The 23,424-nt window shown below is 44.9% G+C and overlaps 1 protein-coding gene across 2 annotated transcripts in view; it reads right to left on the minus strand.

Moving 5' to 3' along the window:
- LYN (LYN proto-oncogene, Src family tyrosine kinase) overlaps window positions 1-16,804 on the minus strand; it is a 112,907-nt gene extending 96,103 nt beyond the window's left edge. Inside the window, exon 1 of one of the 2 annotated variants that reach the window (XM_087420553.1) lies at window positions 16,616-16,804. The gene's annotated coding sequence lies outside the window, so the exon portion shown is untranslated. The remainder of the gene's footprint in view (window positions 1-16,615) is intronic. The other variant, XM_087420554.1, reaches the window with a different exon arrangement.
- Between the last annotated feature and the right edge of the window lie 6,620 nt (window positions 16,805-23,424).

Genomic DNA, 23,424 nt, shown 5'->3' on the forward strand with positions numbered 1-23,424 from the left:
AAAATTATTCTTTCCCAACAAACAGTGACGACTATAATAGATATAAACTGGGTTGCCAGCTTAAATTAATGAGGATAAATTCAAATGGCTTAATCCTGATCATGCTTCAAATATTTGATTTTATGTTTAAATTTTCAGTTCAATTTCAATGAATTTTTTTCTCTTCGTCTTTTCAAGCTGTGATTATAGTAAAAATTACACCAAATTGTCAGAATTGGGGGCTGTCTCTTGTTTGGGCTATACTCACTGGTTTTTAGCGTCTAGGCTTTTGTTTCCTCCAGGCAGAGGGGCTTTGCATTAGATTCGTGTAGTGGTAGAGCTGGTCTGGAGAGCCACACTCCCTGGGGACAAGTTCCAGCTCCACCTCTCAGAGCGACATGACATGGGGCAGGTTAATTAACCTCTGTTTATCTGCAAAAAGGGGATGATAACTGTACCGATTTCATAAGGTTGTTGTGAGGATTAAATGAATAAATACTTAGCAAGTGTTTAGAATAAAGAATGACACATAGTGTGTGCTCGATAAGTGTTTCATGCATATTTATCATTAAATTCTCAGGAGCAATTGTATTCCTGTGTGTACACGTAAAGTTAATGTATAAAGTCAACTTGATAAACTAAAGTCAAGGACATTACCTTCCACATATTATAATCATGATTTTTAAAAAACAACCTTTCAAAGTTAAATAAAACACATCAACTTGGGAGTCAAGCTGGCTGAGGTTCCATTTACTTAGTAGCTAAAGGAGCAAATTATTTATCATCTCTGAATCTTGGTTTCTTTATCAATAACAAGAATATCAATAACACACCTTGTAAGGAGTCAGTCACCTAACAGAGGACACGCATTCAATAAATGATTGCTATTTTTATTCTATTTTCTGTGGAAGATAATTATTGCCTGATACAAAAGTAAAACAAGTAATAACTGTGCTAGCATCATTATAAAATTCTTCCACTTAAGACAGAAATTTGCTTTCTCTTCTGTGCCAAAACTAATAATTTCCAGCTCCTTTTTCTCCTTGGTCCTCATACATCAGTCTTTCGTCTGAAGAAAACGACTTCAGATTGGCTCATCATTAGGTAGTCTTCAGTAAGTAAGACTGCCTGGATTTGAGGGCCTAAGAGCCAGAAAGTTCCTTTGGCTCCCTATAGAGACTAAGCAATGCATGGAAAACTTAAGGCATCCTGGTGTGTGTTTCTCCTTTGTCCATCGTTCATCCAAACATTCCTTCCCTTTTAGCAACACGCTGTGCTTCTAAGCTTTAACAAACATTTCACAATGTAGTGCTGGCTCACGTCCAAGCATGCATCCAAGCTCAGACTACCATAGCCTTTGCAGAATCTTTTCAGTAATTTCCACATAATTGCACAGAATAAGCTCCCTAAAGACTACAATGGCCAAAAAATGATTATTTTAGCAAAAAGTAAAGCAAATATTAAATATTGGTTAAACCTCATTATGTTTCAAGTACATCCACATAAATAATCACAGCTAAACTTCAAAAGACCTTCTATTATTAATCGTCACGTAACAGATGGCCACAGAGGAATGACTAGTTTTAAGTGACTTGCCCGAGATTATACCTCCAACAGTGAGAACCCATACCTACAAATGTGGAGACAGGTCATGTGACCAGGTCCTCTGTCCATCATTCCCAAATGATGTTGCCTCTCACAAAGAAGAGAATGACTGAGAAGCACTGGCTCAAATGACCATATTTCACTTGATGCCTGTGAGAACCCCTGAGAAGCTATGATCATGTCCACTCTCTAGGTGGGGGAGACCAGAGACCACTCCCCAAAAGTCAACCTGGGAGTTAAAACCTGGGAGGCAGCAGGGAGGGGTGTGCAGCAGAATTCAGGAGGACAGAATGCCCACAGTTTACCCTGGGAATTTAAAATTCAGCTTCCCAGGATTCCCTCCCAAATAACTGTCATTCCACTGTGAATAACACTGCCCTTTCCCATCTGGGAGGATTCTCATGGAGAGGACCTTTATTTTTTTTAAGTAGAAGATCTAAAAGAGAAAAGCTACTTTGAGTATCCTTCTTGATAAAAGACAGAATAAAGTTTTTCCCTCCAACAATATTAAGCTTTATAGAAGTTGTATTATAAATTACACCTCAAAATTCTGCAAAGTTAAATTAATAAAACTGAAAACAGTTTAGTCTGGGAAACATCAAAAGCCAGGCACAAAATATCATTAAAAACAGTTGCCTGGAATCTATAGCGACAAAAAGTAGATCAGAGGCTGCCGAGGCAAGAGGAGCGGGGCTTGGGGAAATGGAAGTGACTGCTAATGGGTACAGGGCTTCTTTTGGGTGTGATGAAAATGTTGTCAAATTGATTGTAGTGATGGTGGCACAACTCTGTGAATGTACTAAAAACCACTGAATTTTATACTTTAAATGGGTAAATTATATGTAGGTGAATTATATCTCAGTAAAGTCATACTGTAAAAGGTCACATACAGTATGATTCTATTTATATTACATTCTGGAAAAGGCAAAACTGTAGCCCTGGTGGTCTAGTGGTTAAGACTTGGCGCTCTCACCACTGTGGTCCAGGTTCATTTCCCAGTCAGGGAACCACACCACCCATCTGTCGGTTGTCAGATTGTGGCAGCTGTGTGATGCTGGAAGCTGTGCCACCAGTATTTCAAACACCAGCAAGGTCACCCATGGTGGACAGGTTTCAGCAGAGCTTCCAGACTAGGAAGAAGGACCTGGCCACCCACTTCTGAAACAATTGGCCATGAAAGCCCTGTCAATAGCAGCGGAGCATCGTCTGATATAGCGCTGGGAGGTGAGAGGATGGTGCAAAAAGACCAGGCAGGGTTCCGCTCTGCTGTCCACAGGGTCACTAGGAGTCAGAATTGTCTCCACAGCACTAACAAGAAATAGTGACAGAGGACAGATCAGCAGTTGCCAGAGGTTAGGGGTGGAGATACCACAAGGCAGCTTTCTGGGGAGTGATAGAACAGTTCTACAGCCTTATTAAGAGGACGGTTAAGTGAATCTATTTAAAACCATAGAATTATATAGCAAAATTTTAAAAGTTGATTTTAAAAAAGTTTCTTAAAATCAAAGTTATTTTCATTTAAATTTTTTTACTCTTTTCAAAAGAAAAGATTGTGTACTAATCTTATAAAGTTATTCTGGTGGCTTAGAGTGCTGTATCCCTTTACTAAAGGGATTTTGAAATATTTCAGAGTACATATTAAGCAGCAGGTTTCCCATTAAACTAGGAGAGAAACCAAGGTAGAAAAGGCAAATTTCAGAGTGAGACAGAGGGGACTGCCAGCCAAACTGTTGTTAGAACTCTGGGGGCCTCTGCACCCAAGGCCCTTGCGAACACCACAGGGGAAGTCAGAGGTCTGCTCAGCATCTGAAAAGCTGGTTCCTGATCTCAAGGTGTTTTTAAATTTAATAAGACTTCAAGCATCATGTAATTTATTATTAGAGGAAGGAAAAGTACCTTTTAAGATACAACAGAGAAAACTTTACTTTCCTTAATCTAAAATCTGAATTTCATTTACATGGCATGATAAGAGGCTCATGAATCAAAACTCAAATGTACTAGTGTTTGCTCCTTGTCTCCATGTCAGGAGGAAGGAGGCCAAGACTGCCACGAGGTCACTCAGAGGATGCAGTGGATGCAGAGCCGGCATGAAGTCAGCTCTGGGTCAGGGGTGCAGTTCTCCAGGCAGCTCATCCCACTGCGGGTACTTCACTGCAACAAGGGCCATTCACCCGAGGGGACGGAGCCTGGGGATGCACCTCTACCAGATTAGACAAGGTTTTTCCTCTCTGTTTCTTTATCTATAAAACTAGTGCTTTTTTTTTTCATTTCTGCTTTATTTCTCATGCTTAAGGATCGCCTATTAATAAAAGAAAACGTTTCTCCTTTGCCTTTTGCTTGAACATTTTAAGAAGAATGAATTTGCATCTGATGTGTTCACCAGGTCTCCGTTTCACCCAGGACTGGGAGTGAGGTATGAATGAATCCAGTCAAAACAGGTCAGGGGGTACCATGAACTGGGAGGGGGACGGGCATCCCCCCAAATTAAGAAAAGGCTAGGGGTACTAAAGTTTAACCCAAAACAATCGCCCAAAGTGTGTAATGAGTTAGATTTCTCCAAGGACTCTCAGGTACATTGCCTCATTTAATCCTTGCAACACCTGGATGAGATACACAACAAGCGTGTTATTACTGTTTTATGGATCAGGAAAATGAGGCCTGAAGAGCTTAAGGGCATTCATCAGCTGCCCTAAGACTAGACTCGACAGAGCGTGGATCAGAATCCAATTCCTGACTCAACTATGATGTGACACTGCTCCTCAGACACCCCGAAGTTCATGAAGTTCATGTCTCTCATAAGCTCCTACATCGTTACTAACGTACAGCCCACGTCCTTCAGCAGGGTAAGGAAGGAATCCAGCTGGTTGCCCATCTTTTCTTGTTTTATTCTAACTTAGGAACACACTTCACTTGGAAATGACTCCGCTCTGGTCAGTCTCCTTGGCCTAATGCTCTCCTCCCTCCATCCCCAGGATTCACTGTAGCGTCCAGCGGCTGCCAACAGAGGTGAGAAAATGCAGAGATGCCAAGCATCAGAAACTGTGGCCTGGGGCAAGGTAAACCGGGGCAGGGGCTGCAGGCAGTCAAACTGTGGGCTCCACGCCTCCTCTTGGGGTGTGGTTACTCCCTGCCTGGACCTGGACCACCACTGCGACTTTCTTGTTTGTTTGTTTTGTGAGGAAGATTAGCCCTGAGCTAACATCCAGCGCCAATCCTCCTCTTTTTGCTGAGGAAGATTGTCCCTGGACTAACATCCGTGCCCATCTTCCTCTACTTTATACAGGACCCAGCCACAGCACGGCTCAACAAGCGGTGCCTAGGTCCACATCCGGGATCCGAACCTGCGAACCCCGGGCCCCTAAAGCGGAGCGTGAGCACTTAACCGCTATGCCACTGGGCTGGCCCTCCACTGCGACTTTTTCACAGGAAGATGGGCACCTCGGTACTCCGCTGCCTGTGTGTGTTCTTCATTCTTCACATGAAATAGAAATTTATACTCCTCATTCTACTTTTTAAAATATTTTAACTTCCTGAGAATATATGGAACAAATCTGCTATTGAGAACTAATGGATGTGCATGCATATTTATGACCAGTGAGTATGAAAAAATGTTTTCTGAATGATGAATAAATGAAGCATTACTTCATGGGTCAATAAATTCCACAGGTCAAACTCTGGCGTTCTCTCACCCCCAACAAAAATAAATGTCAAAACTACATGAGGCAGAACAAACAGTCAGTAATAAGGGTCCTGTGTTCCTTCACATCAGAAAAATGAGTCCTATTTTACTGAAGAATATCAGAACTGAATTCACAAAGCCAGTTAGTACTTTGCACAGACTGGCTCTGTGTCCTATAGCAGAATGCTTGATTACATCTGGGTCACTGGAAACCACCCTATCACACCCACATTTATAAATTTGCATTTATAAATTTACTTACCATGCAGAGATGGGTAGAAAAACAAGCTATATATGGCTAGAGCCATCTAATTTTACTAATGGTTGAATAAAAAGGTATTTTAATAAGGCTCTGATCCAACTCACATGTGAGAATTTCAGCACCTGAAGACTGGGTATGAAACAGGGCAGGGACTTGCTCTCCAATGAACTACAGGAATTCGACACACAGAGATGCCCGTGCCAGCCAAACCCACAGCTTGAAAATCTGTTTATCTGCCAAACCAAATGGCTTTGTACTGCTGTCCTGCTTTTCAATTTCTTACACGTTACTGTTAAAAAGCCGACATTGGAAACTAAACTAAAACCAGCAGCAGGATGGTAGACGCCTTTGAGGAGGAGGAGTATTGTGTGGGGGGCACACAGGGAGATGCTCGATGTGAGCACTGTTCTGTTTTTGATCTGGGGGTGGTCACATGAGCGCCTGCTTTGCGCTAGACTTGTCTGTTTTTTGTACTTTGCTATGCGTGTTCTACTTAAATTAAAAGAAAAAAATTACTCCCGCATTGGGAAAACTTTAAAAAAAACTCCCCTTCAAGCCTATTAGGAAGAACTCCATTAGAAATATCTGTTCCTGTTATGTAATTTGGAATCGGCCAATACATGGCTAGAAAGAACAGAATTATCCAATCAGAAAGCACCTTTTAGAGCCATATAGTCCAAACTTTTCTAAAAGGTCCAGCAAGAAGATCGCTTAGCCTGTGCTTACAAACTTCTAACGACAGAGAGGGACCACTTTGCACCCCAGCCGGGTCCCCTGCAGGCAGCTTTGATTGTTAGAAAGCTCCTCCTTACTCTCTAATCCACAGACTCTGCCTTCGTAAAATTCTCCATTATCATTCTCTCTCTCACACACCACAGCCATTCCAATATCTTGTCAGCCATCAATCCACATGGCTCTATATTAAATGTTCAAGACCCTGTCCCCTCCCCCTCAAAAAAGTGAACACCAGTCTGCTTGGTGGGCAAAGGACAATTTGTCAAACTCATCGAAATATCCTCTAGACCACCCTCATCTATTTGTACACATTTCTGCTTATCAATCAACTTTTTAAAAATCATTTTTTTCATTGTGATAAAATACACATAACAAAATTTACATCTCAACCATTTTTAAGTGTACAATTCAGTGGCATTAAGTACCTTCATATTCTTGTGCAATCCTCACTACCATCCATCTCCAGAACTCTTTTCATCTTGTAAAACTGAAACTCTAGACCCATTAAACAATAACGCCCATTTCCCCCTCCCCCTAGCCCCTGACAACCACCATTTTACTTTCTGTCTATATAAATTTGACTTCTCTAAATACCTCATGTAAGTGGAATCATACAGTATTTGTCCTTTTGTGACTGGCTTATTTCTCTTAACATACCATTCTCAAGGTTCATCCATGTTTTAACATGTGTCAGAATTTCCTTCCATTTTAGGGCTGCATAATATTCCATTTTATGTATATACATTTTGTTTATCCATTCATCTTCTGATGGACATTTGAGTTGCTTCTACCCCTTGGCTATTGTGAATAATGCTGCTATGAACATAGGTGTACAAATATCTCTTTGAGACCCTGCTTTCAATTCTTTTGTATATATACCCAGAAGTGGAATTGCTGGATCATATAATAATTCTAGGTTTAATTTTTTGAGGAACATTCATTCTGTTTTCCACAGCAGTTGCACCTTTACATTCCCACTAACAGCGCACAAGGGTCACAACTTCTCCATACCCTCACCAACACTTGTTATTTTCTGATGCTTGTTTTTGTTGTTGTTGGGTTTTTTTTTATAGCAGCTGTCCTAAGCAACTTTCTTTTGATATTAACAATAACAATGACCGCCATTGGCTATGTGCTTCACACGTGGCTAGCTCTGAATCCATTACATCCTGGAATCCTCACAACCAATCTCTGAGGTTTAGATATGAGGACCCTGAGGCTAGCAAAGCCAGCACCTTGTCCCATGGCTAGAAAGGGACAGATTTGAACTTTGAGCCCCAATGTGCTTTAACCACCTCATACACTGTCTTCTGTCTTACCAGAAATATTGGTTTCTGTACACTGATTCAGATGCCCAGGGATCTCCTGAGCAAGAAGGTTACTGTCCCACCCACAACCACAGCAAACTAGTCTGTCAGCCTTCTGGTCTGTGAACAGCCGAGAGAGAACAGAGTACAATCAACCCTTCTAGGGCAGGAGCCTCACACTAATGTTTATGTTTCCCCCCAAGCTCTCACTACAATGCCTAACATACAATACTCAATAAATACACGTTTTAAAAATAAATTGTGGTTACAGAAGCCCAACTGTCAGCATTAATGCCACACCAGTCTATGCGACTAGAAGAAACAGAGGGGACAACCACATACCGTGTCCATTACATATTGGTAATCAAGATAACTTACAGTATTTTCCTTCCTATTTCTTGAGTCTCACATAAGGTTTTTCATTTCTTTTTCCTTCTCTCACTTTCCTTCTCTCCTCCCTCCTCCACTCCTTTTCTGCTTATATCTTAGGACCATCTATGAAACATTACTTTGCTTAACTGATTACTGTCCAACCAAAGCATACTCATCCACGAACCAACCACTGGCAAGAACAGGAGCCCCTCTGTGGATGGGGATGGGGAGACTTCTGCTGCAACTTCAGTGGAGAAGATGGATCCTGAAATAATCTGGGTTCTGTTAGGAAGGGAGGTGGAGGAATAGTGCTGGGTGGGTGGGCAATCAGAAATGTCCCTACATCTTACACTTACAGCCACAGGGAATGGTCCATCTCACAGTGGCTGGCTTCAAATGTGTGAAAACAGTGCCAGACGGCTGAACTAGAACCAATACGCAGAAACTATGCAGCACAACAGAAAAAGCTTTCTAACATCCACAGCTGTCCACAAATGAAATGGGCCACTTTGGACAACAGGAATCTCCCTGTCGCATGGTTTTTACCACGTGACCTCCATCACCTGCATTAGAATCACCTGGGGGCAGATACTGACATCTGAGACCCAATGTTCAAGGGAAAGTGACCACCTGCTGAGGACTGTGTGTAAGACACACCGCCAAGATCTCTTCCTTCTTTAAGAGTCCATCATTCTAATGTTGGATACCAAGGTGGATAGGTGATGTCAGGAGCCCCGCGGTTGACACTTGACACCAGAGGAGGCAAGTCACTTGTTAAATTGGATTGTGTACTAATACTTTAGTTAAAGACTTAGGACTACAGCAACAGTGTGACATTTGACAGTCATTGACCAAAGCATTCAGAAATTTTTTCTACTAGATTCTTGAAAGATTATCCACCTGTAAAAGAATTTATGGAAAATTACAATTAAATCCTCATTTAGTGGTTATCTTAATTTATTTAAAACTTTTAAAATAACTGAAAACCATGAAGTAAAAGATACACAGGCAGTTATGAAATTTAGCTTGTTAAAATTTACTTTTTATATACCTTTGGCATCCATTAAATCTGAAACAATTCAAAAAATCACTGTGGTCCAGAGAGACAAAAACCAAGTCTTGTGGTGCACATTTGATTATACTGATGACCAGCAAGTCTATATTAAAAATTCATTTGAAGCCAGGTATTGCATCCATTACCGTTATTTGTCTGTCACTCCCCAGGTTACAAAGCGTCTCATTATTTAAGGATGCAGTCCATCCCCGTAGCCCAGGCCAGGGGACTCCTCACTTTCTGGAATCTCCAGGCTCTTTCCCCTCTTTGCCTTTCCCCTTCAGGCCTCCACCTGGTGAAGTCCTTCTCCCCCGACCAGACCCCGCTGCAGCGTCTTGTCCTCACTGTCACCCAGAGCACTTTCCTTCTGCTCGCAGAGCACTTTGTACATACATCTAGGACAGCACCGATCACACTCTGTGAAAAGCACGTTTATGTCCCCATGCCCCCACTACCAGGGCATCTTTGAATGCAGAGGCCATCCTACTCACCCCTGTAGCCTCTGGCAATTTCTGGTACCTCGTGAACAGATCAGAAGGTCAACTGACCAAACGCCCGAGCCTCCAGCACACGGCAAACGTCATGCTGGGTAGGATGGTTTATGACTGACTCACCTACTAGACTCTGAACTTCCCTGGGGCTGCGACAGTATATAAACTTTAACTCAGTCTATGTTTGCTGATGGAAGGAATGAACAGGGTTCCTCCCCGCTATGAGAGAAGCACACAGTAGTAAATACAGCTCCCTTTTATTATGTGCCTTCTGTGTACCAGAAACAGTGTTAGGAGATTACATATTAGCTCCGTTAAACACCACCACAAACCTGAGAAGTGGGTATCATCATCATTTTATCAATGAAGCGATGGTGAGAAGTAACTTGCCCAGAGTCAAGATAGGAACTCAGATCTATCTAGCTTGGAAGCCCATTTTCTTTCTGCCATATTATACTATCTCCCCTCAAATCTGAGTTTAATAATCCCTCATAGGCATTGAATACAGTAAACATTCAATATGCTATGTCTGATTACCCAAGGTAGTTACTTGCACAATTGCCAAAGCCATTTTGACCAAATACGGCCATTCCTAGTGATGACAATGCTTTTAATAAACTAATTTATATATTGGAAGAACAATCCCCAAACTAAGCTGCTGCTTTACAGCATATTCTCCTTTTAAGTCAAATGGAAAATGCTGATAACCCCACAGAAACTTAGATCTCAGCTCCACATTGCTTATTTCTTCAACAGTGTTGCCAGCGTGGAGAAGATTGAGACAAATGTTTCGGCAAGGTCATCACCACTTGGGGCAGTTATCAAGTACCTACTGGCTAGTGACCACAAGGTTAAGCCTGCAGATGTCATGTAAAACAGAAGTAATATAAATGTTAAGTTCTGGCTCCAAATTAATCTCTGTGGAAGTCCCTGTGAGTCCCTCGGTTAATCATCCACCTAATCAAAGCAGTAAATGAGTGCTCAGTGCCTCTTCATTATCTGGCAACATCATAAACACCTTATTATGAAAGAGTCTAGGCAAGAAGTTAATTGTGATGGGAAAAAGATTGGCTTCCCACTAAATGGCTCCAATGATTCCCCTTTGTTTACACAGTGACATCCAACATCGAGCTCTGCGGACCAGAGTCCTCCCGCCTATCACCACCTTGCTATCACCACCGCTCAATGACCCCTGTGCAGTCGGGTCTGCGCTTTCTCAGCGCGGCTCCTTCCTGCGTTCACCGGGGCCTCTGCCCTTCAGGATTTCCACCCACATCCCTGTGCCCAGCTCCTGACCCTGTTCCTGATTCACAGTAGGTCCCCAAGAAACGTCTGCTAAACTCAATATTAAAACTAAACATAAGAAGTGGATGCTTCTTTAAGAAAATGTTCTCTGTTTACAACGTCCCTAGCGCATTAATTCTTCCAGGGGCAGATCTGCTTACAGTTATATCCACACGAGCGTCATAATGGCCACTTCTGCCCCAAAGTTTCCTGATTGCGCCTATCTTCCCTCTGCAATCACGCTGCCTGCATTTCATTGCTCACTATACTCCTGTTTTAAAAATCATATAACTGATGCCCTTTTTTAAAAAACAAAGATGTATAGAAGAAAAGAATCAGTATTCACCCATCACCCAGAAATAATCACTATTAAAACTTTAGTATAAAAAATAATTATTGATATGCATAGCTTACAGAACATGTGTCCCACATAAGAATATTTTATTTCAAAAATGGTATCATATAGTATTACCTACATATTTGTGTTCAGATTTTTAAAACATCTTTCATATTAGTAAGTGTAATTTAATACTATTTTTAAAGGTATCTACAAAGCAGTCCATTGTATGGATGTATCTTAATTTGTATTTGCTTAATAAACCTCCCTGTTGGACAGCCATTGTGGAATTGCTGGGTCTCCTCTGTGCGTTTTAAACTCTGATGGATCTCCCCAAGCTGTTCTCAGGACTGCTCCGCATCACACTCCCTCAACAAGCTGAGAGGGGGGGCTCATTCACCAATTTCTGTTTCCTTTTTCTTTCTTTCATACAGAGAGCTGTGCATTCAGGCACAAGGTAAAATATGTTTCTTGATATGGGTTGTGGTCAAAGAAGTGAGAAAGTCATGGCCCTCTCCCCAAAATTTAACAAGAGGCTATAGCTTAAGTAATTTTAAAAATAGCCTGAACCATTGTAGATAGGATGAAGAAATTATTATACTGCCTGAACATTAAAGATTTTAAAACATCTACTTAGAGTTTCGTAATGGTTTCCATGATGAGGGATTTCAAAATGGACATATTTCTGTTGCTGATTTAAACATGGCCACCATCGCTTTGCCACAGAAGGCTCTACACTGATGACTAGATTCATTCTTTTTCTTTCTACTCCTGTCCTTTTCTCAAGGGCAAACTGAAAATGAACAGAGCAGAAGGTAGTAGAAAGAACCCTGAGGAAAAAGCAGTGTTGGGTGGTAGGGAAGGTGGGGCTCAGGCAAATGACCGGGCCTGGGGCCTTCGAAGCAGGAGGAAGTATCACTTCCTCGCAGGCCTCCTCCCTCGGGCTTCCTCTCTCAGGCCTCCCACTACAGTTCTGCTCTCCGTGACACAGCTTCCCCGTGGAAAGCAGAAGTGGTCCTCCCTCTCCAGACGGTCTCTCTGAGACAAGCTTCTCCATTCCCCTCAGTCCCTGGGGGTTAACAATTACAGGAAGAGTGGGGGCACCCGGAAGTCCCAGACACCAAGAAGACATCACTGCTATAGTTCAAGGCAGAATGATTCCAGACCCGTCTCTCCAATCTCACTGGGTACTCTCACCAGCGCCTAAAAGTGGGCCCAAAGAAGTCATTACAGCTCCCACCAGATGCTGTACCGATAGAGAGAGGAAGGAGAACTGGAGAGGGGCGTTGGCAAAGAGCTTCCAACCAGCATGGCTTGGGGTCAATAGATAGTAGTAGAGTGACTTTAGATGCTCACAGAAAGGTGGGAGTGAGGGCAGGCCCAGCAGTCTCTGACTTTGTCTGAAGTGTGAACTGTAAAAATGAAATGAGACAGACTAAGACCCTCTGAGCTACACAAATGGAGACCTCTTCCCAGTGCTCTACAACTCAACAAGAGCAGAGCATAGACCATTAAGAAACACCCACTCAAATAGATTCTGTAAATTTACCTCTAGTTGTGTAATTTTCTGGAACATCATTTCTATATCTTAGCGTCATGAAAAATGAACACAGTTACAACAAGACTAACCAATAATCTAGTCACATAAATGGTCAGCTCCTATCATGTCAATCCATGGTTTGAGGGCTTTGTATGATGGTGGGGAAAGAGGTGAAGCGGGGAGCCAGAGAAGGGAGATTGGAAACGTGTTGAGGGTTAATAAAGGACAGTTACATAATCAACACTTTGGAAGAGTGCTAGACAAATGACAACTATATCTTGAAAGTAAATATAACTTTCAAGAAATAGCTTTGTGGCCAATACGGAATGTTGACAGCTTATTCAGGACTAAGGGAAAGTGAAGTCCAGGACGAGGTTGAAGAAGAAGCCCACAAATGAAACAGAGGCTACTCTAGGCCCCTGCAACTTGTCAGCATGGAGGAGCCTTTTTAACACATCATCCCAAGTAATTATTAAAACTTGCTATTCTAAGTTACAGGACAGCACTTCCCGCTAACTTAAGCCAAAGATATCTAAAAGAAGCTCCAAGTCTTTAAACTGGCCTGTTTCAAAAATTCTAATGCTTCAATTGGCAGATTTCCATACTACTTTCTACACTTGGGCTTCTCCCCCAAATGGGAACTTACTCAAAATCAATTTTAGAAATGATGATAGAGTGAACTCAACGTTTCACAATTTAAGTATCAGGAAACTAGGCAGCTGTAAGAAATCTTTCAATATTTCTGACCGAAAAAAAAAAAACAAACAAACAACTTCCTCTTCCATGTCCCTCTCTTCATGACTAATCTTACAAGATGGGAGGCGTCACCTTGGCAGTTATCAGAACTGCCCCCTTCCCAAACAGGAGGCGGTGCTGAAAGGCACAAAACTCATCTCCTGAATACAGCATAAGTGCCCTGCTTCATGGTACATCTCTCATGCGTCCTGAGCAGCTAGCCACTTAGTTTAGACAATTCTCAAGTAATAGAAGAACATTACCTTGTGAATCTCTGCTTTACAAATATTCATTAAATAAAAACCTAATTTCTTTGCTTTTAAGTAATTGAGTGCCTGCTGTAGCTCCAAAGGCAGAAAAGTGGGAAATGCTCTAAAGTTGAGCCAGAACACATACTACCCTGCCCAACAGCCACTTAACCAGGCCTGTGACCCTGGACATGACATCAACCCTCTTTTTCTGTAACTGATGCTGCCTACCCTGGGAGACCATGGGAGGTTCGAATGAAACCAGAGTTCAGGAAGGCTTCAGAGCCCTGCATAAGTGAAGGGTGTTAGCACCATCATCACCAGGAAGAGCTCTGGAGAGGTCTGAGGCCTTCTCTACCATCAATGTGTCACTCATCAATGTTCCAACTAATGACTGTGGTGACCTTCCATGTAAATACTATCCATGTCTCAGGCCATGGAGGTCACTGAGATCAGCAGTGTGAGTGAGCTGTAACAATGTTCCATGCTGTGGACATGTATACACTGTATTCTCATTTATACAGATTTAAAATCAGTATGGGTTTGTTTATGGATAATATAGTTTAATTCTGTTAAATTACAACTCCATATATTCATTTCAACCAACTGGCATCTCAGATGTTTTGGTGATTTATTTTTGAACACAAATACGGTAGAACTAAAAAGCTTTGAAAGTCATTGATTCACAAAACTGCTGGACCACTTGTCTGCTGAAAGAATGCCATTGGATGAGGGGTGGAGATCACAAATTCTCCACATACCTTTGCAACACCAATGACTTTAAGATAAAGTGGGTCTTTGTGATTTGGCAAACTACTTTTGCCAAATCTTACCACTCCAAATCAAGACCTGTCTCCCAGTGATACAGCACAGTAACCAGGGCTGAACGGAGATGCCCACTTAGAACACTACAGCTGGGATAACCTGAGAGGCCAAAAAGTCCCTCACATCCCCATTTTAGACACCAGGACAGAGAGGGCCAGTAGGCTGCAAATGCCTTAGGGACCAGCCCTGTTCCTCGGCCTTGCACAGGACCAGGCTCAGAGCAGACTTGCATTCCTTCTTCTAAGTAATCTCCACTATGGGACAGGCACCAGGGCTAGCATTTTGGACCAGACAGACAAAGCTGTTCTCAAGGAGCCTTCACTGTAGTGGTGAATATAGACTATACACATGCAGACAAACCAAAATATAACTCTAGTTACTGCTATGAAGGAAATGTTGGCTGAATAAATGGCCTAAGTAACTCATCCTAAATCACAGCTCTGGTAAATGGCGGAAGAGCCCCACAACAGGTTTCTGGTTCCTCCTTTCTCTTTCCCGACATCAGCTGCCCTCTCTTCTTCACTCAGGAAGCAGGTTAGCCCACTCTGCATCCAAACAGGCCCAGTCATCAAAAGCCTCTTGTAATCAAAGTAAATTTCTCCAAGCCTCAAGACGTTTACCTCCTTATTCCCAAATAAGAAGCAGAGACAACGGAATCCCACCCTTTTCCAGCGCACTGCCCTTCTCAGGAAGGACTTTCAGTACTTAAATTACAACTCCCTATATTCTCCTGTCCTCTCTCAGTGCCTGCTCCAGTCCACACTGCTTTAGGTGTTGCCTGCACAGAGAGAACACCTCTGCCCTCCTGAACCCTGCAGCCAGCTGGGGGTGGCCAGCAAATCAAAAGTCAGTCAGACGTGCTTACTGGCTAGTTCTCAGGGTGAGTGAGACTCCTGGGCCCTGCTTTGGGACAGCAAATCCCTGGTGTATTTATTAAGCAGATTTACTAGTAAGGCCAGGTGGCTAAATCGGACATGTAGTCTTAGGTTTATAATCAACACATTACAAAGAACCAGGGAGCCTCGTTTTTATGGACAGAGTTATTTGCGATCAATAATAATAACAGCACTGTTTATGAAATGCCTAGTATGTGCTTGGGGCCTTACGTGCAATAAATAGCTCAGGAGGTAGATATATTCTCCAAGAGATGAGGAAACCCAAAGAGCGAATTTCAATAACAGGACCAAGTTCACACACGGTTAGGAAATTGCAAGGCCTGGATTCAATTCGAGTTTCTGAGATGGCAAAGAAGTTGGGTGGATTGGGCTTAATTAAGACAGACCCATACTCACACGGGCATACAAACAAACGAAGACACAACCACACAGCCACGCCGGCTATTAGAAGGAACATTACAAACGCACAGCATCCAGCAGACGCCACGGTCGCCAGGATAACGCAGAACAGTGGAAACTGTCGCTGACACCCTTCCCCCAAGGCGAAGGAAAGGCAACCCCTGAATTCTTAAAATAACTCTCGCTTCCTCTCCGCCGGCGGCAGAGGCACCGTACTGCTCCTCTGCAGGCCGAGAGGCGCCGGGCTCAGCGGGAGGGTGAGCACCACGCTCCGCCGCAGCCCCTCGACGTCACGCCGCTGCCCGGCGCTACCGAGGAGGGCAGCTGCCCGCGGAGGGCCCGCGCCGAGCCCCGTCCCTCACTTCTGGGGACCCAGAGCCCAGTGGGGAGACCAGGCTGCGCGACCCGAGGAGTCCCCGCCGCGCGCCCGCTCCGCGCGGAGAGGGGCTTCCCCGCGGCGCGCCGGGAGTGGCCCGAGCGCGGACAGCATCCGGCCGGCGGGTCCGCGCCAGAGGGACCCGCGGCGCGCCCGCCCCCGCGCCCGCACTCCCACCACGCCCCTGCGCGCTCCGCGGGGAAGACACCTGCGGAGCCGCCCGCCCCCGCCTTCTCGCTCCGAGGCCGGGTCACCCACGGGCTGAGGGCATCGGGGTGCCCTCGCCGCCGGGACCGGCGCCCGTGCGGCCAGGAAGCGGCGCGCGCCCCCCGCCCCCGCGGCCCGTGCCGACCCCCGCTCCCCGTGCCCACCCCGGCTCCCCGGCCCAGGGCCGGCCCCGCGCCCCGGACTCCGGCCAGTGGCACATTCGCGGCTTCCGCCCGGTCTGCCCGGCGCCCGCGCCCACCCCCGGCCTCGCGCGCGGGACTCACCAGCTCGCGGTGAAAGTTGCGGGGCGGCGGCGCTCCACGGTGACTCGAGTTCAGAGCCGGGGGCGCGACGGGGCGGCCCAGCGGGCCCCGCGTGGGGAGGGGCTGCGGGCCGGGAACGGAGGACGCCCGGCGAGGGGCTGCGGGCGCGGGGCCCGGGGTGGCGCGGCCGCCCCGCCTGCCGCGGGCTGGAGGCTGCAGCGCGTCGGGCCCCGAGGCGCCACGGCCGGGAGCGAGCGGCGGGCGGCCCGGAGCGGCGGGAGAGGAACTGACTGTCGCTGGGCTCGGCCGAGAGGTCCCAGCTACTTCCTGGTGCTCGGATTTGCATACTGCACCCGGAGGGCGGGGAAGTGACCGTTTGGCCTCTGCCCAAGGTTTGGGTCTTTCATGTGGCCGTCGCGCAGAGCCTTGAAGGCAGAGAAACCTGGCGTCCCAGTGTGCAGCTTGGCAGAGTGGAGCCTCCTCGGGCCCAGCATTCTCAGGTAGAGACGGACAGAAGCATCTTCCAGGGAAATACTCTGAACCTTGACGTCGTAGCACATCGACGAAACCTCTCGCGTCTCCTTGCCTTGCCTTCCAGCCTACTCCCCAAGGTGTTAGAAAGTGTTGTGCCCCTGGCAGCGGAGGGGGCGCTGATCCCCCCAACATTTGGAGTTTTCTAGAGAGAGGATGAGATGTGCCGAGTTTGTGCTCAGGGTCTCATTGTGTTCTTAATCAGTACAGAGTAAGCTCCTGAAGGGTGTACGAGGATGTTCAGGGTATTGATGGCGGTGGTGGCTGTGGAATTAAATAGCCTGGCAATTTACTCAGTTCCTCAAAACTTCTGTTTCCTCCCGGGAAACTGGAGATAAGGATGGCTAGCTCGCGGGGTTACTGGGAGGATGACATGTCTTCTGTAAAGGGCTCACACTGTGCCCGGTACACAGTCATGGGCGCTGTTATTCTGTCATTCCTACCATCTCTGCATCCCCACATGTTGCCCAGAGCTTGACACATAGCAGGTGCCTAATCAGTGTCTGTTGAATGAGTAAGCTGCATCTTCAAGCTCATATTCCTACTCAGGAAATGCCACTTACAAATCCAGGATGTAATGTTAGTCTCAGCCGCTGTGGATGCCCACTTGTTCTAAGCAGGATTCTACTCACTGGGATGCCAGCACTGCCCTACACTGTAGAATTTATGAGGAAATAAACAGCAACCTGTAGGAGGTTTGGTCTTTGTGTTAATAATAGCAAATACTTACTTAGGGCCTATTGGGCGCCAGACATTGCCCTAAGCACTTCAGACCTGTTACCTTTTATTGACAATGTTCTTAAGAGGCTGGCCCCACCTAAGGAGGCTGCAGCCACAGCCCAGTGGGCAAGTTCGACTCCTTGTAACACAACCCCGAACAACAATCGTTGTTACTGGTAACAGAGGACGAAGGTTTGCAAACTACTGCCTTAAACGAAGTAGGTTGGTTTATACCTGTGATGTTTGCTGGTATGTAGTTGGTTAGTTTCCTGCTGAAGAGGAGGGAGTGGGGTTACCTGTTGGAAGGTGTTGCAAGTGTGAGTGAAATCTGCCACAGATCCTATGGAGTAATTCACTACCTCAGGGCCGGTTTCCTGGACTTCTCTTCAGGTTGACCTCTCAAATGTATTGGCCCTAACTTAAAACATCTGCTATTACCAATGAGTCCTTGAGATCCTGGCTAAAAGCATGTCACAAATAAGAATAGGATACAGAATGTTTGGTGTTGGCTAATCCATCTGGAATGTCCTGTCAGTGTTTTTGGTAAAATGTCTCTTGGCATAAGGAACAAAGCGTAAGTGGGCAGAGCTGGTCTTGCACCCGGCCCAACCACTTCTCCCTCCTCATGCACAAGCGTCTCAGCTAAGTTCATCTCTTTATTCTTATTTGGGGGAAAAGAAAAAAAACTATTGTCATTCCCACATCTCAAGCTGTCTTAATATATCCTGAATATTTCCTCCACCCACTCTCCATGTCTGTCTTTCCTCCTTCAAGTCCCATCAAAGTTCCATGTCCCCGAAAAGTTTTATTTAAAGCCCTCATTGGTAACCTTCTTTTCTAGATATCTAGAGTACTTACAATGTGCAGCAGTCATTTTAAACTAGATTTAGGTACTTTTTAGCATTGTTTGCCTTTGTTTCGTGTAAGTAAATAGTAAAGCCCTCTTTGGAAGGCATTGCTTCTTATATTTATCTCTTTCCCACTGTACCTCTCCAAAGTTCTGTTTGGTGCTTTAAAATACTTCATTAGTATCGATTGATTGGTTCATTGACTGAGGAACTGAGTTGTCTCAACAGTATTCTCTGTTGAAAATTGAACACAGGATGAAATGATCAGAGGCAGGTTGCAAATGAACAAAGACCCCCTTGCCAGGATAAGCCGACTTTGAAGAAGGTGAGGGATGTGACTGAGAATGACGCAGGAGGAAGTAGTGGAAATGGCATCAACCATGTATAGTCGATCCTCATTTTTTCAGATTCTGTATTTGCAAATTCAGCTATTCACTAAAATTTATTCGTGACCCCACAATCAATACTCACAGCACTTTCACAGTCATTTGTGACATGTGCCCAGGGGTGACTATTTGAGTCTCCCCACACACACACTCCCACACTCCCAGCTGAGGTCAAACTGGGCGATGCTCTGCCTTCTTATTTTAGCTCTTGTACTATAAACATGTGTCCTTTTGGAGATCTGTTTAGTGCCATGATTTTTGCATTTTTGTGCTTTTTGTTGTTGATTTCACTGTTTATTTATTTATTGTGAGGAAGATCAGCCCTAAGCTAACATCCGTACCAATCCTCCTCTTTTTGCTGAGGAAGACTGGCCCTGAGCTAACATCCGTGCCCATCTTCCTCCACTTTATGTGGGAGGCCGCTACAGCATGGCCTGACAAGTGATGCATCGGTGTGTGCCCGGGATCCGAACGTGGGCCGCCAGCAGCGGAGCGCGTGCACTTAACCACTACGCCATGGGGCCGGCCCCTGATTTCGCTGTTTAAAGTGTCCCTTGAGTGTAGTGCTGAAGTGCTGTCTAGTGTCCTAAGCACAAGAAGGCTGTGATGTGCCTTATGGAGGAAATATGTGTGTTATATCAACTTTGTTCAGGCATGACTTATGGTGCTCTTGGTCGTGGGGTCAATAATGTTAATGAATCAACAATATACATTAAGCAAGGTGTCTTGAAACAGATTTACACTTAAAACAAGGTTATCTATCAAGTTGATGAAAATGTGGCCAGAAGCTCGCAGCAACCTAACCCCGCATTCCTCCTAGGAACAATTGTTCAGTATTAGCTAATTCATTGTTTATGGCAACTTTATAGATCATAACTACCACAAAAATCGACTGTGCATAAGAACATCCCATCTTCCACTTGTAGGAAAATGAAAGGCCTGACCTCAAGGAAATTCTCCCTCAATACAGACCTTCATCACGTGTGCCTGATCCTGGCACTTATGGCCGAGATTGGTCATTCTCGGCACACACTCACGTCAGCCCACCCACCTCACCATCTGATCTGCAGCCCATCTCATTGCCACAATGTGGACTGTCCCTGGTGCCCCTTTCACTCTTCTGGAAGCTGCCCTTCAGACTCCCCAGGGCACCTCAGGGACTCTTACAGACTGTCTGCGCAAGCCCTCTGGTTGGTGTTGTGGGCAGGGGCAGATTGGAAGCAGAGACTCGCCATCTGACTCTTGCAAACGTGGCCACAAACCTGAGACCCAAGCAGCAAATAATACAGAGCAGTGCTGCTCAATCCTGGCGGCACGTGAGAATCACTCGCCCAGGCCCTACCCTGATAATTAAAGCCCCGGGGGTAGGTTGAGGGGGGACCCAATCGTCAGAGATTTTAAAGCTCTCCAGGTGGTTCCAATGAGCCGCCAAGATTGGGAACCACTGGGAAAGAGCCCCAACCAAACATCCTGGGAGAATGTGGGGCATATCTGCCAAAGAGATGAGTTTCTACTGACCAGTGATCCTAATAAAATATGCCAGCAGGCCTCTCATCTACACACTTGGGACTGATGAATCAAAAACGTTGTTTAAAATGGGGAAATCATAAAAATGATGTGAATGTGCCTTAAAACATTCGCCTGAACTTCAACCTCAAGTACATTCATTCACTGCCAACCTCTCGTGTAACGCAGGGCGTTTCCTCTGAGCCCGCATCTCCTACATGGCATTCTGGGCCATCTTTCCCACCTAAACCACACCCCTGGCAGCTCATCCCTAATTTCCAATTACAGCTTTGTGGAAACAGAGCTGTCTCGCCCACAGTCTCCTATCTTCTACACCTAATTCAGTGCAATTGTTTGCTTTTACCATTTTACCTGCGACTGCTTCCAAATATTGAACTTAGTTTTTGACATGGAAACAACTTTTTCACTCATATTTTTGAAGTTTCTATTTAATTAAGTTGCCTATTTGTGATAGCAGGCACACATTGACTTCAGAACAACTGGCTTTTGGGAAAGTATATGAGTGTTACCCAGAGGAAAGAGTTCACTTTGCTGGAGGGATCAAGCGGCGTGTTCCAGAGGGAAGCGAGAGTGTTGATTCATCCAGAGTCTATGGAGACGAGGTTGATTTCTGAGGCTTTCCATCACCACTCCCACCCAGGAACCAGGCAGGTTATTTTATGTTAAAGCCTCCAACCAACCCTCACAACATCCAGGCTTTATTTTCTACATTTGATAGATAAGAAAACAGCCTCAGAAGGGGTAGGTGACTCGCCCAAATTCACCTTGCTGAAGTGGCACGTGCTGGACTCGAACGCCGTTCTCTCTGTCTGACTGACATCAAAGCCCGAGCTTGTACCCTTAGTTTACAATGCCTTCTGCAAAGTCAGGGCTTCTGAGCTGGGCAAACCACAGACAGAGCCCGGAAGTAAGCAGGGCTAAATCTAAGAGAGTCCTTCTCAGTTCTTTTACCGTATGTTATAAAGGAACAACCAAGCTACCTGAGCAAGAAATTGTTCAAACTGAGCCAAATAATAATGGTAATAACACCAATCACAAAATTAGGATTGAAATCTTATCAAATTTACAACAGTTAATTTGTCACTCAGTGATACACAAGATCGTGCTACGTGGTAATTACAGTAGACCAAAATAGTAAACTATGCATAAAAAATTGTCTCATGTAGTCAGATTTAAAGTCCTGGAGTCTCCTGGGGAGTGTCCAGAAGGTACGAGGGAGAATTGCTCATGACTTCATTTCTGTTTTCTCTCTGAGGGAGGAGGCCAGTGCCATATCCCCTCTGTCCCTACCTTCTGATCATCAGCAAGGCTGCCCAGCCCCTCAAATCAAGCTGGCCTCAGGACCCTAGTGTCTGCCCTGCTCCAATTTTAATTCTAGAGGTGCCAATCTGTTTTCTAGATGCTCTGATGGTATCTAGGAACTCGTATATTTAGCTTTTCATAATTTCAGACTTAGAGAAAAGTTCCAAAAATAGCACAGAGAATCACCATATATCCTTCAGCCAGATTCTCCAACTGTTAACATTTAACCGTATTTGTGCTCTAAGTTTTCTGAACTATTGTTTTAGAGTACATTGCAGACATGATGCCCCTTTACCCCTGAATACTTCGGTGTATATTTCCTAAAAACAGACGTTCTCTTATCAGGAAAGTAACATTGATACAACACAATTAATCTACAGACCATATTCAGATATTGGCAGTTGTCTCAAAAATATACTTCAGGGGGCCGGCCCCGTGGCGTAGCGGTTAAGTGCACGCGCTCCACTGCTGGCGGCCCGGGTTCGGATCCCAGGTGCGCACCGATGCATCGCTTGTCAGGCCATGCTGTGGCGGCGGCCCATATAAAGTGGAGGAAGATGGGCACGGATGTTAGCCCACGGCCAGTCTTCCTCAGCAAAAGAGAGGAGGATTGGCATGGATGTTAGCTCAGGGTTGATCTTCCTCACGAAAAAATATATATATACTTCATAGCAAAAGAAAATCACAGATCACGCTTTCCATTTAGTTTTCATGTCTCCTAATCTCCCTTTACTTTAGTAGAGGTCTTTAGTCTTTTTGTGCCTCATAATATTGACATTTTTTTAAGAATACAAACCAGTTATTTTGTAGAATTCCCTCAATTTGAGTTTATGTGATATCTCCTCATAATTAGATCCAGGCTATGCATTTGTGTCAGGAGTGTCACTCAAGTGAATTGCTGTTGTGTTCTTCTCAGTGTGGCTGTCAGGAGGCACAGAGGGTCCATTTCTCCCAATACTGGTGAGGTTAACTTTGGTCACTTAGTTAAGGTGGTGTCCGCCTAGTTTCTCCACTCTAAAGAAATTATTTTTCCTGTTATAATTAATCAGTATCTTGTAGGGAGATACTTTGATACTGTAAGTTTCCTGTTCTTCATCAAACTTGTACCCACTTATATTAGCATCCATTGATGGTTCTTGTCTGAATCAATTATTACTGTGATGGTGGCCAAATGGCATCTCCTATGACTTTTGAACAAAAAGCACTTTCTGGAATTGGATTGTGTCAGGCAAAGGAGATAGAAGGAATTTGGAAAAACAAGTGGCAAGGATCCAGAAAAGGGACATAAAAACCACTTAATTTTCAGAGCCGCTTCACGAGGTAGTCTAATCAGAGAGCTCTCTTAAGATCTGTTGGCATTACGACTATGGCAGTTTGGATGAAGGCGGAGGGTCAGGGGTCATGTGGTGCCTAGGAGATCATGAAGGAAGGTGGGCTTTGGGGGCAGTAAATCAGTGTACCCGGAGGCAGAGGCTGGAGCTTGAGGGAGGCGCCGGGTGGGAAAGGGCTCCAGAAA

Source organism: Ceratotherium simum, chromosome 31, assembly GCF_057802395.1.
Source record: "Ceratotherium simum simum isolate JZ-2026a chromosome 31, ASM5780239v1, whole genome shotgun sequence".
NCBI classification, from domain to species: Eukaryota; Metazoa; Chordata; class Mammalia; order Perissodactyla; family Rhinocerotidae; genus Ceratotherium; species Ceratotherium simum.